Below are 17,236 nucleotides of genomic sequence, written 5' to 3'. Positions count from 1 at the left end.
GGTCTGTTGCATATAAAGGTCATAGGGCTAGAAAAGGATTTCAAAAAACACAAAATTAAAAAATCTTCTTGTCTGAAAGTACATGGACCAGAGCTTTGCTTTTTTGGTATATGGTATCATCTATGGGTCCTCTACCAAAATTTTTCAAATTTTGTCCCTAGTGTCAAAATTGGCCCCGCCCCGGGGGGTCATAGGTTTTTCATTATATGTATATAGTAAAATCTAAAAAAAATCTTCTTCTCTGATTTAGCAAAGGTTACAGATTAGATATTTGGCATGAAACATTGTGTAGTAGACCTCTATCAAGATTGTTCAAATAATGGCCCTAGGGTCAAAATTGGCCCCGCCACGGGGGATCATTGATTTTCATTACATACATATAGTGAAAACTTGAAAAATCTTCTGGTCTGAAAGTAAATGCCCTAGAGCTTTGATATTTTGTCTATGGTATCATCGTAATGTTTAATACCAAAGATGTACAAATTTTGTCCCTAGTGTCAAAATTGGCCCCACCCCGGGGGGTCATAGGTTTTTCTAAAATATATAGAAAAACATAAAAAAAACTTCTTCTCTGAATTGGCAAAGGATAAAGGTAAGATATTTGGCATGAAACATTGTGTGGTAGACCTCTACCAAGATTGTTCAAATAATGGTCCTCGGGTCAAAATTGACCCCGCCCTCGGGGGTCATTGATTTTCATTATATACATATAGTGAAAACTTTAAAAATCTTCTGGTCTGAAAGTAAAAGGCCTAGAGCTTTACTATTTGGTCTATGGTATTATCTATAGGTCCAAAACCAAAGTTGTTCAAATTTTGTTCCTAGAATTAAAATCGGCCCCGCCCTGGGGGTCATAGGTTTTTCATGTATGTATATTGTAAAACCTAACAAAAATCTACTTCTCTGAATTTGTAAAGGCTACGGGTTAGATATTTGACTTGAAACAATGTTAAGTTAACCTCTACCAAGATTGTTCAAATAATCAGGTCAAAATTGGCACTGCCCCTTGGGTCATTGATTTTCATTATATACATATAGTGAAAACTTGAAAAATCTTCTGGTCTGAAAGTAAATGGCCTAGAGCTTTGATATTTGGTATATTGTATTTTCTGAAGGTCCAATACCAAAGTTGATCAATTTTTGTCGCTAGTATCCAACTTGGCCCCGCCCTGGGGGTCATAGGTTTTTAGCTCACCTGTCACAAAGTGACAGGGTGCGCTTTTGTGATCGCTTTTCGTCCGGCGTCCGTAAACTTTTACTTTAAATGACATTTCCTCATTAACTGCTGAGCCAATTTCATCCAAACTTCACAGGAATGTTCCTTTGGTGGTCACCTTTAAAAATTGTTCAAAGAATTTAATTCCATGCAGAAATCTGGTTGTCATGGCAACCGATAGAAAAAAACTTAAAATATCTTCTTTTAAAAACACAAAAAAGTAGAGCTTAGATATTTGGCATGAAACATCTTCTAGTGAGTGTCTATCAAGTTTGTTCAAATAAAAGCCCTGGGGTCAAAATTGGCCCCGCCCCGGGGGTCATAGATTTTCCCTATATGCATATAGTAAAAACTTAAAAAATCTTCTTTTAAAGAACCCAAAGAGCTAGAGCTAATATATTTAGCATGAAACAGCTTCTTATGGGTGTGTACCAAGTTTATTCAAATAAAAGCCCTGGGGTCAAAATAAGCCCCGCCCAAGGGGGTCATTGATTTTCCCTACATGTATATGCATATAGTAAAAACTTATAAAATCTTCTTTAAAAGAACCCAAAGATGTAGAGCTAAGATATTTAGCGTGAAACATCTTCTAATGAGTGTCTATTAAGTTTGTTCAAATAAAAGCCCTTGGGTCAAAATTGGCCCCGCCCCAGGGGGGTCATTAATTTTCCCGAAATGCATATAGAAAAAAACTTATAAAATCTTCTTTTAAAGAACCCAAAGAGCTAGAGCTAAGATATTTAGCATGAAACATGTTCTAATGGTTGTCTACCAAATTTGTTCGAATAAGAGCCCTGGGCTCAAAATTTGCCCTGCCCCGGGGGTATTGATTTTCCTTATATGTGTAAAGCAAAAACTTTAAAATAACTGATTTTAAAAAAAAACAAATAGCTAGAGTTTAGATATTAAGCATGAAACATCTTCTAGTTAGTGTCAAATGGGGTCAAAACTGACCCCGCCCTATGGGTGTCATTGCTTTTAACTATATGTGTATAGTTAAATCTTAAAAATTCTTTTTTTAAAAACTCAACGAGCCAAACCTTAGATGTTTAGCATGAAATATCTTCTAATGGTTGTCTACCAAGTTTTTTCAAACAAAAGCCCTGGGGTTTAAACTGTCCCAGCTCTGGGGGCCTATATACAGGTGAGCGACTTCAGGGCCATAATTGCCCTGTTGTTTAAAATGTTAAAACAGTTTTAATTGTTAACACAATTCTCTTTTGTATCACTGTAGTTAACTGGCAATTCAACAAGCCTTCAATGGATAAATTAACACATGTTTAAGCGATTTAATTGCTTTATGAATTTTGAATCTTACATTAGACATGCAAGTGTCGAGGCATTCTTGTTTTTAATGATAAGCTGCATTTGATTCAAGTGACACAGGAGAGGCGGTACTGAAACAATGGTACTTCATTTGACCCCTTACAAATATAAATGTCTTAAAAATTGTCTCTTTAAAACATCTTTTTATACTCATACAATGGAAACGTGTAGTTTAACTTCCGAAATCCGAACATTTGTCAAGGTCCCGAACTTTCTCCTTTTGTTATCTATGTAATTAAAACCTCTGATTTACGGAACTTCTGAATTCTGAATTCCGAACAGTCTTCTTGTAAGTAAGTGCTTATTATCGTCTTGTCAACAGAGCATATCAACGATCAGTGACAGCGTCTTATCCACTTTTTTGTGTTTTTTTTTTATTAACACAGATGCCCATTCTTGTCTGCATTATTGCACAGAGGGCCATCTGAGGAATTCCTCTATAAGTAATGCTGAAAAGCCGCCATATGATCTTTACAGTGTTTGTGCGAGGAAACTCACCCTCCTCAACCATAAAACAACAACAACAAAAAGTGATAATATATAATAGACCAACAGCATAATTCTCAAAGCCATTTGAAATTTACATCTTAATTTGAAATTCCTGCACTATATTTTGCTAGAGTATTTAGTGTTAAGTCAGAGTATTGTACCTATATACGACTGGTTTTCCAACAGATAAATAGTTACTCTAGTAGGTATAAAGTATAAATTAATACCTTAAAATGGCCCTTTCATACCAAAATATAGTTAAAATAGGCACGCAGACATTAAACAATAGACGTTAATTCATTACAAATATGAAGAACACTCACGTTCTAGAACACGTTCTAGAACAGTTAAATGTGACTGCCTGTAAAAAACATAATTGGCATGGGAACATAAAGCAACAAATAATGAGGAAGGCACATGTGGTGTAACACCAGCATTTATTTAATTGGGAGAAATAAATGAAATTTCTGACAATATTTCGATGTAAACCTTAGGAATATGCTGATTTTTGTGTCGACGTGCAACTAAGAACAAAATTCGAAAGTAAAACAACTGGCAACATCTGTTGCGCACTAATATAGCCAAAGTTAGCGTGTTTTTTTTATCAAAAGACGTTTCTTATTTAGTCATCTAACTGTCTAAGTCACAAACAAATAAGTCCAATATTTAATACTTTAATTTGTCAAGTCATAATTATTCAAACTAGAAGAATAGCCATGGAATGTGTCTGTAATATTTCATAAGCAATCTCCTTTAAACATGAGTAATGCTAAGGCTGGGCAAGATACTCCGGAACGCTTATCAGTCTCAAAACGTCTACAAAAACTATATAAGTGAGTTCGTAGTTTCCTTCTTTCCATGGAAAGATACTCATTTTATATGTAAGCGTAATAAATGTGTTATCTTTTGTTGAATATTCTGCCTTTGGGAAACTATATCAAAAGCAAAATGCAATAGCTTGCCGTTAGAATATATCATATTATCAAGTATAATATTATTACCCTATAAAACGGTAATAAGAAAGATTGAAATAACAGTTAAAGAATACTTTAAAATGTGATTCCATATTTCGTGAATGGTCGTAACGATAAATTATAAAGATAAAAGAAATATTAGAAATTTAAGAAAAAGACGATATGCAATACGATCAATTAAATCTAAAGAATAAACATGATTATTTGAATCGTTCACTGATAAACCACTTATGTTTGTAAGATATCAGATTCTAATAAAAAGCTATCAAACGCTATCTTAAGAAGATTTACAATTTTTATATAATGTCATAGATAGTATCTTTAGCAGATACGCACATAATTCTAGCAATAGGCGTTATAATTGTCATTGATCTAGTTTAGGGTGTATGATCAAATTGTTGGTGATGGTATTCGTATTTTTACTCCTTATCACGAGAGTAAAAAATATGATACACAAGATCAACAAGGAAAGGCGGCGTTCAATGAACGCAACCCCCATACGACCCAGCAACAAGAACCAGTGGCAAGGAGCCCAGGCGGACCCCAAAAGCCACATCGAATATACCAGAGCACAGTTCAGCCACCAGGCAAGCTGTCAAGCAGTTTACTAGTACTGATTGCCGTGAGTACGAACATGCCAGAGCAGAGGTACAATGTGAATGGTCGTAGAAAGGATTTCATGAGTAATTAAAACAAAAGCGACCTGCACCGTCCTGGGATCGAATTCGGGTAGCCCAATTCACAGTCCAATTTTGATCAAATTGTCTTCATTGTTGTGTTTTATATTCCATAAAATGACCACTTAACAATAGTTAAAGTGAAATATTACTTCATAAAGAAGCACAAATCTTTTCATTTGTTAACATTACTCAAATGATTTACATTAAATATTTGATAGATATTAGGACTTGAAAATCTTACTAATGTTTACTTTGTTACAGGTAATAAAATTTTAGTACATGGTTATATCTTATTAAAGCAAGCATATAGAGTTCTATAACCAAATCAACTTGAAAGGCATCTCAACTTTTAATCACTTAGCTGGTTTTCTATTTGCAATTCAATATCTGCAATATGTTCATTTGATATATTACTAAGTTAAACAATTTTTGAATGGTGTATGGTCGAAACGCAATCACTTGACAGGCAATAGTCAACAGGATGCTTTTGATGTAGAAAGGCTACGCCATAAAGCGTGATGCCTAAATTAACTGTCTATTATTAGACATTAATAATCGTTTATGGATTTCTGGTATGTAGGTACTAACTGACCAATAAAACAATGTATCGTAAATTAAACATCTTTTTTAAATTGTATATTCCGACAGCGTTATTTTCCATCAAAAACATCAAAAAGACAACGATAAATTAAAAGTATTTGCACCACATTCTTTTTAACATGTACACTATGTAACTTTTTTAATTACTTACTGTCTGACAAAATAAATATATGATTACGCATATGAACTTAAAGATATTGTATTTTTGTCTCTCATGAAATTTGTTAAAATATTCATACATTTATAATAAAAAACGAATAATAAAAAATAGACAAAAAAGATATTGGAATAAATGAGATGAGAATACTTTTCTTTGAAGGCTGTTATCATTCTGCCATAGTGAAGGTTCCTTCTGAACTTACCGTTTTACCGATTGAGCTATTGTGACATTTATTACATACTTTTACCATTATCTGTCAAACGTACAATCAACAGGATGTGAAACATCATCATTTACCTACATAATATTAAGATAAATAAATATGAAGAAACTTCTCTCAATCGTGCTCGTATTATAAAACTTAGTACTTTTTTTTTTATAAATCTCATTAAGGTGTCTTAAATTATTATTATTATTGTTATAAAATTAATATATTTTCCTTCTTAGTTTTATGGATCCTAAACGATTTTGACATTTGTAAAATGATTCAATAATACAATCAAAATCAGTTTTGCAACTGACTTGTCACTCAACATCTTATTTGACTAATTGTTGATGTGTCCGTGACGCTCAAAATGTGTCGTTGCCGTTCGAAATCTGTCCTTGTCGTTCGAATAATGTCCTTGCTTTTCGCAACGTGTCATTGCCGTTCGAAATGTGTTGTTAACGTTCGAAATGTGTCCTTGCAGTTTGCCAAAGGTCTTGTCGTTCCAAACGTGTCTTTGCAGTTTCAAATGTGCATGAATTTTGAATTGTTTTTTTGTAGTTTGAAGTGCGTCCTTGCAATTCGAAATGTGTCTTGCCGTTTGCAATGTGTCCTTGAAGTTTGAAATGTGTCCTTGCATTTCAAAATGTGCCTTGCCGTTTGTAATGTGTCCTTGCATTTTGAACTGTTTCCTTGCTGTTTGAAAAGTGTCCTACCGTTCGCAATGTGTCCTTGCAGTAAGAAATTTGTCTTGCCGTTCGCAATTTGTCTTGCATGTCGCAATATGTCCTTGCAGCTCGAAATGTGTTCTTGCAGTTTGAAATGTACCCCTGCAGTTCAAAATGTGTGATTGCACTTCGAAATGTGTCTTGCCATTTGCAATGTGTCCTTGTTGTTTGCAATGTATCCTTACAGTTTGAAATTTGTCTTGCCGTTTGCAATGTGTCTTACAAGTCGCAATCTGTCTGTATTGTTTGAAATGTGTACTAGCTGTTCGTTATGTCTCCATACAGTTTGAAATGTGTCCATGCAGTTCGAAATGTGTCTTGCAGTTCGAAATGTGTTTTTGCAGTTCGCAATGTGTCTTGCAAGTCGCAATAAATATGTCTTTAAAGTATGCAATGTGCATTTGCAGTTCGAAATATGTCTTGCAACTCGCAATGAATATTTCCTTAAAGTATGCAATGTGCATTTGCAGTTGACAATGTGTCATGCAATTTGCATCATATTGGCATTTGAATAATGTATTCCTGTATACGTTTGTACGAATCTTATAAAAACCACATCACGTTCAGCTTTAGACAGTATGTTTGTATTCACCTAGCTTCACTTATTTGTCAATTTATTAACGTTATTCTACAAAAGACAAGATCATGTTATTAGTTAAATGAATTATGTACTTGAATCATATACATCATTAAAAATGTATATAACATCTATAAACGTCATATATCAGCAATTTTTAAATGAATTTTACTTGACGGTGACCAAAGTTAAGAATTTAAAATTTGCTGTGTTTGGCTTACGAACGGGCTTGCAACTTTTTTCAATTTTGATGTTTGGGGAGGTTCTTTAATTATTCCAGGTTTCTCTATTTTATTGCAAAATCAGTATTATTTTTGCTGTGTGGAGACCGTAAAATGTCGCCCCAGTTCATAAAATCGACGATGTTATATTTTCGAACCTTGACTGCCGTTGACATAATTGTTTTGTGACATTATTGTTTGTGGTCATTTTAGTTCCATATTTGTTTGACCTCTTTTCAACTTTGGTGGTTTCAGTATTCCAAATTGAATACTGTTTAACCACCCTTAGGAAATGGTCACTGCTTTTTTTCTAATTTGTCTTTTCACAGCTTATCTGTGATATGCAGCTTCAAGCAAGCCTGCAATATTTTCAATTCTGTTGTATTTGGCTTTGTTCAGGGATTCTGTTTTCCTTTAGTTTAGGTATGCATGCGGTAATAATGATAATGCGATGGAAGATATAAAAAGTCGAATCTCTTACAATGTAGTCAAACTAATAGTAAAAATACAATCTATGCAATTTATATGTGTGTATGCATTAGTAAGATCATGTTGTCAATTGCTTTATATATTCAATTATATGTTCAATTAAAATAGTGGCTGTTTAATTTCCCCGAGCGTGTGTCATACAACTGTAGTATAGGCTTTGATTTCACAAATTCTTTCACCGTTCAACAACAATATATTGTATTTATTTGGGTTTCGTTTTAATTCAAACATATATCTAATCTACTTAATGCAATCCTCACGAGAATACTCAGATCGTTCCTGGTGTATTAGGAATGTAATTTAACTTAAAACGACAATTGTATTCTGTGAGAATTATCTTTTTGATAGCAGAACAGATGTATTTGTACCAGGAATGTTTCTGCAAAAAAAAATATTATATATAGAGTTTTACAATGAATTAAAATTAATGTAATGTTGTAGACACTTAATGAAAATAGTGTTAGGTGCCTGAAACATAGACATACAGTGAAAAATAAGTTCGACAATTTTTATAGAAATACTAAACTAGGAAGTAAATTATTGCAACAACTAAAACCACCTTAAATTGTGATACGCTGTTGGTTCAATGATATATTATTTCAGAGTTAAGATTTAACATCAGTTGTGATATTTATACAAAAAGATTAATGTATTAATTAAAACTGAGTGAGATGTAAAACAATACATTAAAATCGTTCCTATTAAGAAAAACGTTTATGGGTCCTTTTTTTTTAATTGAAGAATAATATTTTGAAACCTGTTGTAATATATTATTTGTGGAAATAACTATATGATAGTTTTCAAACGTTTTCATTTTATAGATGTTGTTAGTTATTATTTCGATACGTAACTTTCCCTGAAATAGGTGACAGATATTTTATTGTGAGGTTTGTTTATTTCGAGCTTTTGAACAGAAACATGAGTATATGTTATTTGTATTTTATGATTTTTTTTCGATTTTCGAAATAACCAATGTTGTACTTTCAGATAATATAAACATATGTTGTACAGTACATTACATTTTTTCTGTACATTTGTATACCATTTTTCATTGACGTGTAACATTTTGAAACATATGCCGTTGACACGTATCTTCGGGGGGGTTAACATTTTAAATTTAAGCCACCGTTTGTAAATTAATAGTAAGTGGACGACAAAAAACATCAACAGTAAGTTAAAACTATGACAAACAAAAAAGGAACCATTAAAAATACGAAAATCAACTATTTCAATTATAAATCCTAATCTTTCTACTTTTACTATCGGTAGTCTGTGTCGCTCGGAAGCTGTCTCATATTTTCGGGGATTTTGATTGGATGGCCTCGATTCGGTAGTTACGTTGCACGCGCTCAAATTGGTTTTAAGTTAGGCATAAGTGGCGGTGATGAATTTTTAGGCAAATATACGGTTTTTGCTTCTTTTTTGTTGCTGTGTATTTGAAAATAGTGTATAAAAATGAGAAAATAAAAAATTATAATTGAAATGACATTGACAAAGAACATGAAAATCTTTTGACATTTAACATTTATTAAACGGTAGTAATTGATAGAGATAAGTGTCGGCGAAAACTTGACTGCTTTTGGAGCGTCCAATCAAAGGCACGAGCTGTCATTCGCAACCGGAAATGACGCCACGAAAATATGAGAACCCCCGAAAATATGAGAACAAGGCATAAATGTAATGAAAACATATTGATATACCTGATGGTATATTATTAAATGAATGATATCTCAAAGCATCTCGAATTGGAAAGTTATTGCAATGTACATAAAATCTCATAGAAAGATTATGAAAAAAAAACTTTTCTGCGTATATGATGTTTTGGTTAAAACATGAAATGAATAAAAAGAATGTCAATAATTCACTTAACAATCAAGAGTTGTTTATCGGACTGTGAAATATAATCACCTAGCTACAAGATCGTTCAAGCAAAAAATATTGATTGCACAAATAACAAAAACATTAATGGAAATATTAAGACGTAAGACGGTTTTGAAGAAACGGTAATGATATGACATATTGGAATTTGAACATCAAAACAAATTGTTAAAGGGTTAATGTCACTTTTAATAAAAACCCTTATATTTGATTGACATATCGGGCATAATTCCCCCGAAAGGAAACGAGAAACCGTCAAATGTTTTTTAAAATAAAAACACTATTCAGATATTGAAATGACAGCGCAGGATCGTGATAAAAGGTTACGGGCATGGCGAACATGTGAGATCTCAATCTCAACAAAAAAACAACAACAAAAACAATGTAAATATCGACTCCTAAAGTAGTTTTATATAGATCATTAGACACGCTAAATCAACTTTATCTACGTTGTTGAATAATTTGCTTTGGATTGTGATACATTTCGACTTGTTAAAATTTTTACTGTGAACAATGTTTGGCCTGTGTATTCTTATGCAATGAACTCTATTAATTATTTGTCCTTCGTGTTCTCTGATGCACTGAAATGTTTATAAATTTATTTTCAAAGATGTTGATGAAAATGTACCATGTTTCATTACACTCGGACAATCAGTGAATTCACTGTCACAGTTGAAATATATTCAAAACAGTGAAAACCTTTTACCACACAGGAAATTATATGGATGAGATAACTGAAGGACTGTCATATCTGCTGGGCGAGCATTCCGTGTATTTTTTATAAATGATAACAAGAGTTTTACTTTGTTTACTTTTTGAGTAAAAATACAAATTAAATTGATACAAATATAATGCAATTTAGCATCTAAGAAGCTCTAATAAAACAATATACTGTATAAAAAACTTGTGGGAAATAGTAAATTTAAGTTTCTTAACAAAAAACCGCAAACTTTAGTAAAATGCTACAATTAGAAAGGTTAAGTGTATTACAATTGTTATTTTGTGCTTTGTATATTTTTGAATTATAAAGTTTGTATCTTACGAATATTTTCCTAACGCCTGGCTCGTAACATTTTAAACAATTTGAATCATTCATATTGACTATTTCTGCAGTTAATTGCCCCCCCCCCCCCCTAAAGAACAAAAATCGTCTGTCTCGAAATTTTTATACTCCTAAGAAATGATACCCTTCAAAATAAAAAAAACGTATGAAGAAAATAATTGCCTCTGCTTGATTTCAATTATTTGCAATACATGTATATGAATGATAGAACGTAAGTCATGGACATTTTACTAATGTTTATCTTGAAGCAGATATAAAGCCTGGACGAAATATATAGTTTAAAATCTTCAAAGCCATTTTTGCTGTTCAATACAAGAATTTTTTAAGCAGCAACATATTTGAATAAGGTGTATTTGTCGACCTTTGAATTCAAATTATTATTACCTTTTTCGTTTTTTAGATACTTTGCTTTATTTGAATTCTATCCTGCTTCAAAGATCAGAGAACTGTTTATGTCATTGTTGTTGACCAATTGAGTATTTAAGGCACATTGTACTGTCTGTACATAATCAAGGTCAGCTATTAAGAAGAATTGCTTTATTTCTTACCATTTCAGCACTACCAAATAGAACATCGTAATTTCTAGTAAGCATTTTTCCAACGAGTAATAAAGATATATGTAATGTTAAAAATATCTATAGCACCAGCTTCCTTAAGCTATAATAAAAAAGCTACATCAATACATATATTACAATTCAAAATATAAAAAAAACCACTGAATATACATTATTCACAGGTATATAAAACATTTTTAAAGTTTATGAGGCAGTATCTTAAAAGAAATGTACTAATCTTTGCAAACTCCGAAAAAAGACATTAAACCTAAATACTGAATGAAAATCGCGCCAAATAATAATACAACGTGACATCATTTACAACGTCACGTCATTAAGTTGGTTCCTAGTACTGTGCACGCTGGTATTTCACTGCAACAATGTAAGGGGCGGCTAATATTCAAAACAATGGAATTATCAAATTGATAATTTCACTGTTTAAAACTGTGAAATTACCAGTTTTATATCACTGATATATATCTATTAACCACCGAAACACATGTAATAAAAATTAATAATTTCCCGTGTGATATGATGCTAAATAAATAATCTACTTTCTATAAAACAGGAGCAAGACGGATCATTGTGTAAACGGGAATAGTGTATAACATTTATTGTCATGCAGCCAAATTAATTAAGTTTTATTTATTAAGTGTAGATTTAAGTAACTGGAGATTACAAACAAATAAACCTCATGAAACATCATCAACTTAAAACCGTATCGTCTTGATACCATTGTCAGAAATTTAATCTATCAATATTGTAAAAAACAAATAAAAAAATGCAATATTATCTTACAATGTTCGAAAACACGATACTACAGCAAATAAAGTCTACCTTTCAATGGATAAAGAAATGTATGTATGTTCAGCATGCGTGTCGGAATCGATTGAAAAATATCTTAAAATAGATCACCATTACCATTGAAATACCCAATAAAAACTAAAACACTGCAAATTATGAACAGACAGGCAGGCAAACTGCATTTCTGCTCAAAATATGACGAATATATGACGAGGATAGTTTTTGGCTTTATGAAAGTCAGGTAGAACTCTTCTAAAACAATCAGAAAATAAGTGAACTGATCAGCATCAAGAGGGGACACAATTTCTAGATACGCAGACATACAAGATATTACGAATAGTCTCAAATAAAGTTAACATGGCATGGTTTAGATGATGTGCCACTCTAAATTATTGATTAAAATAGTTATCATATTAAGTGTTAAGTAATAAAGAAACCTATGTTGTGTCTTAATGAATTTGAAAAGGAATGATACAATGGACATAGTATTAACATGTTTATTATTATTATTATCACCAAGCAGATTACTTTCACAAAATGTTAGTTTTTGTTTCTTAAATCAACTCAAATACATGTAAAAGAACGTACAGTATCATGCTACCTGGTTTTGGATTTTGTTAAACTGTTTGTATAGGCGACATTGACACATTGATCATATCGTGCCGCACACTATAAGGAATAGGTTGTACTAGTTAGTTAAACTGAGAATAAATTTTTACTTTCTACAAATACTTGGTCAACGCTCTGGATGGAACCGAAAAGTGAATTGACTCGATAAATTCACCATGAGCATGTGCTAGATCATAGCATTCAAGTTATTACCAATTCACAGACATGCAAACCAAGTTCAAGCTCACTTATTCTTTTTCGTAAATGTTTGAAAGATACTTGTTTATTGTAACATGAATTTACATGAAGATTGAGCTAAATGCATAAATATTATTCTTTTTTAAATGTTTGAAAACAATATGGAACTTTTAACACTCACAAAAGAAATAAACACGACGAAATGTGTTTGTTATGAATTATTATTTTGAATCGTACGCACAAACGATTGATTTAATGAATTCATTACAAACTATAATAATATAAATACAGAATCCCTAAAGAAAGCCCAACACGGCAAAATTGAAAATGTTGCAGGCTCGGTTTGATTGAGTCTGTTCATGGACGGTACTGGAAAGTGCAAGTTACCGTCCACGCCCCCTAGCACCGGCTTAAGCAGAATTCAACATTTAAACATGAAATAGTCAAGTTTTGAATTTAGAAACATCCGCAGATGTGTTCATGCGGCGGTTATCATGGAACCTTCAATGTGACACAGTAGTGCCATTCCATGAAAAGCAGCGTATGGTCCCCAAGTAATAAAAAGCGTGTGCCCTAAACGAGAAAACAATGGGCGGAATAAACCATGTCTTAGCTAAATAGGTCAATCGTAATATTGAGAAAATAGAGAAAATAAGAATCCCTAAAGAAAGCCCAACACGGCAAATTTGAAAATGTTGCAGGAAAATGGTGGGGAGTTTTGGGCTAACAAAAAGGTATTGAACTTTTGTATATTTATATGCTGTATAGAAAGGGCCGATTGGTTAAAATAATGATATAGTATTCTGTGCATATTCTAAACCCGCCAAAATATTTTGTTTTTTATTTTTACAACGAGTGTTAGGAGCGAGATTTGTTTACAGCGCTGTTCAAATTAAATCATAGTTTAATCATGTTTGGTTTAACTTTATTTCATTTAAAGGAACCATTACACTATATGAATAGTAATGTATATTTACAGTAAACGGGTACATGAGTAAAAAATGGTTAAGAAAAGAACGCTTTATATAGAAATTATAAAGATGTTTCTTTTGTTGCTAAGATTGAAATTAAACCTTAAACCATTTTTCCGATAATTTTAGTCGTTCTGATGGAAAAAGTCAATATTTCCTGTTACGAAAGAGCCCTTGTTCGCATGCGAACTCCTATAGTAATTTGACTTTCATTGAAACGTCAATACCATGACAATGTTCTCTAAATATTTGAAATTTTAAATTCGTTTTCAACCAATTATTTGATAAAGCACTTCTTTCTGTTACAAACGTAGCGGACTTAATCATCTTAAAAAAACATAGTTCTCTTTGACGACATAAAAGAATGAGAACGAAACCCACATGAATTTGCACGAGTTTATCAAATAAAAAATCAAATCGTTTTTCCATCTAAATGGTTCCAAATCAATAAGCAGTTTTCTTTGCAACAGTGATAAAAGCTATTTAACGGCGGATGAAAAAATATTATTGTGTCTAAACGAATGGGTTTCCGAGATTTTCCTTTTTCCTTGCAAGTAAATTTCATTAGATTTTGTTTTGTGCTTTCTGTGTGTTTTTTTTTTAAATATTTTTGATTTATTTGTTTTCATTTACTTTTATCATTATGTTTTTATATTTTCAACTACAAGTATTTAGTAATAAGCATTGTTGAGAAAGATTAAAACTCAAATAAAAGAGAATGTTTTTTGTTTCCAGTCATAATTACAAATGTATTTACAAAATTTACATCAAATATGATAAAAAGAGAGAAGATACACCGTTTGGTCAGAACAGAGTGTTATTAAAAGAACCTGTTCATTGCTGATTTATAGGATTTCAATTCTAGCATGTAACATTTATCAGCAAGAAATATTCATATCGCTCATTTATAGAGTCCATATTCGAGTATCGACACTGATCATTGATTTAACAAAAATATGAACGCATTTTTGTTTCACTTTAGCCAAATGTAAATTGATACCTGCAAGGTTGTATCATTTATTTACCCTGTAATTGTTGTGATCCGTGGGGAGTAACTGCTATTCAAAAGAGGATATTGATAAAAGGGATCAATTGATTGTATATGCCAAATATTCAGGTGCAAATTGTCCTCTCTTTGTAAAGTCGGAATTTATAGATATTAAACACTTTGTTATGAACGCTTTCCTCTTGTAATTACATCTGACGGACTAAGTGGCAGACTCTATGATGGACAGTTCTTAAAGCCATTTGGGACTTAATTGTCTTAATGTTCGTCTTCTGTCTTTCTTCGTCGGACCCTTGTAGGTGATTTTCTTGTAGCTCTGCCTTCCTTTAACGCATCGGTAATGGTCAGTAGGCTGTACTTTTTTCTACATATTTACACAATCCTTTATGTGTTTTATTTATTTCGTCTAATGTAACTATGACCATTGTTAGAATTTAACTTAGCGAGGATAAATTTTATTTACACTTTCGTGACATTCAGGAACATATTGGGGCTAAGTGTGAGGTTTGGCGCGCGTAAAACCGGTTGAAACTCCCCAGTATTTATTAATTGAATTTTAGTCATTGTTATACTGAAGGTATTGTATGTATAATAAACACTTGTTTGCTTCCTTTTTAAGAAAGTATAAAAAATAGAGTCATTTTGCTCAATAACAGTATCATGATTATTTGAACGTTTTATCTACGTTAGAAGGGAAAATGATTTTAACGTATTAATAGTAATCAATCATTCAATCAGTCAATCAATCAATCAGTGTTAATTTCCGTTGCAACGCCCAAGATTGTATGTCTACTAAGAATTTTTGGTCTGTTGTGGTGGCTCTGGTATTCCTAATTGAACACTGTTTAATCACCTTTGGGAAATGTTCCCTGCTTTTTTCTTATTTGTCTTTTGACAGCTTATCTGTGATATGCAGGCTTCAAGCAAGCCTGCAACATTTTCAATTCTGTTGTATTTGTCTTTGTTTGGGGATTTTGTTTTTCTCTATTTTAGGTATGCGTGAGGTAATAATGATAATGTCATGGAAGATATAAAAAGTCGGATCTCTTACAATGTAAAACTTGAAACTTGAAACTTGAAAACTTGATTTAACGCCTATTTCTACATATAAAATACATATTCAATGGCGTTGTACAGCTATATACCTTATATGTGCTACTCCCAGTGCTACCATACACAATACTCCCAGCAGTGCGACGGTCACAGTGATTGGGTCAATCCCCACCAACATGTAACAATCTACACCCCTGCACCCCTGCACATGATAACACATGGGCTAGACTTTATTATATTATTATACATTGAAAATAATAAAAAAAACACTAGAAATATGCAAACATGCACAAAACAATAAGGAACAGACAATGCCTTCAGCGTCACTTAAAAAAGTGCAAAAAAGTCCTTGAAGTAAAATGATTTCAGTTGTCTTTTGAAAATTTCAACAGATTCACATTTTCTCATATTAATAGGTAGTTCATTCCACAATTTTGATCCTATCGTGCTAAAAGCTCTGTCAGAAAAAGTCCTCTTCTTATTAAAAGGAACAACATAACAACCAACTGAGGATTCAGATGATCTTAAGGTTCGTTTTGACACTTGATGAGACAAAAGCTCTATTAAATATGATGGTGCGTTTCCTACCGACCAGTTATACATGTATGTCAGTATCTTGAAACTGATTCGTGCTTTAATCGGAAGCCAGTGCAGATCGAATAATGCCTGTTTAGCCTGTTGTTGTGGAAATCTATGAATATGTACTAATCATAGATATGATCTTAATGTAGTCAAACGAATAGTAAAAGTACAATCTATGCAAATGTATATGTGTGTATGCATTAGTTAGATTATGTTGTCAATTGCTTTATATAATCACTTATATGTTCAATTAAAATATTGGCTGTTTCATTTCCCTAGGCGTGTGTCATACAACTGTAGCACAGGCTTTGATTTCACAAATTCCTTCACCGTTCAACATCAATATATTGTATATATTTGGGTTTCGTTTTAATTCAAACATATATCTAATCTACTTAATGCAATCCCTATGAGAATACTCAGATCGTTCCTGATGTATTAGGAATGTAATTGAACTTAAAACGACAATTGTATTCTGTGAGAATTATCTTTTTGATAGCAGAACAGATGTATTTGTCTGCCAAAAAATATATAGAGTTTTACAATGAATTAAAATTAATGTAATGTTGTAGACACTTAATGAAAATATTGTTAGGTGCCTGAAACATAGACATACAATGAAAAATAAGTTCGACATTTTTTATAGAAATACTAAACTAGGAAGTAAATTATTGCAACAGCTAAAGCCACCTTAACTTGTGATATGCTGTTGGTTCAATGATATGTTATTTCAGAGTTAATATTTCCCTCCAGTTGAGATTATCTTGTTGGGTCGCATCCACGCTTTAAATATATCCTATAAATATAACTGAGTGAGAGGTAAAACAATCGTTAAAATCGTTCCTATTAAGGA

Source organism: Ruditapes philippinarum, unplaced genomic scaffold (assembly GCF_026571515.1).
Source record: "Ruditapes philippinarum isolate M1 unplaced genomic scaffold, ASM2657151v2 ctg82_1_1_1_1, whole genome shotgun sequence".
In the NCBI taxonomy this organism is placed as follows: Eukaryota; Metazoa; Mollusca; class Bivalvia; order Venerida; family Veneridae; genus Ruditapes; species Ruditapes philippinarum.
Note: the sequence above shows the minus strand (reverse complement) of the source record.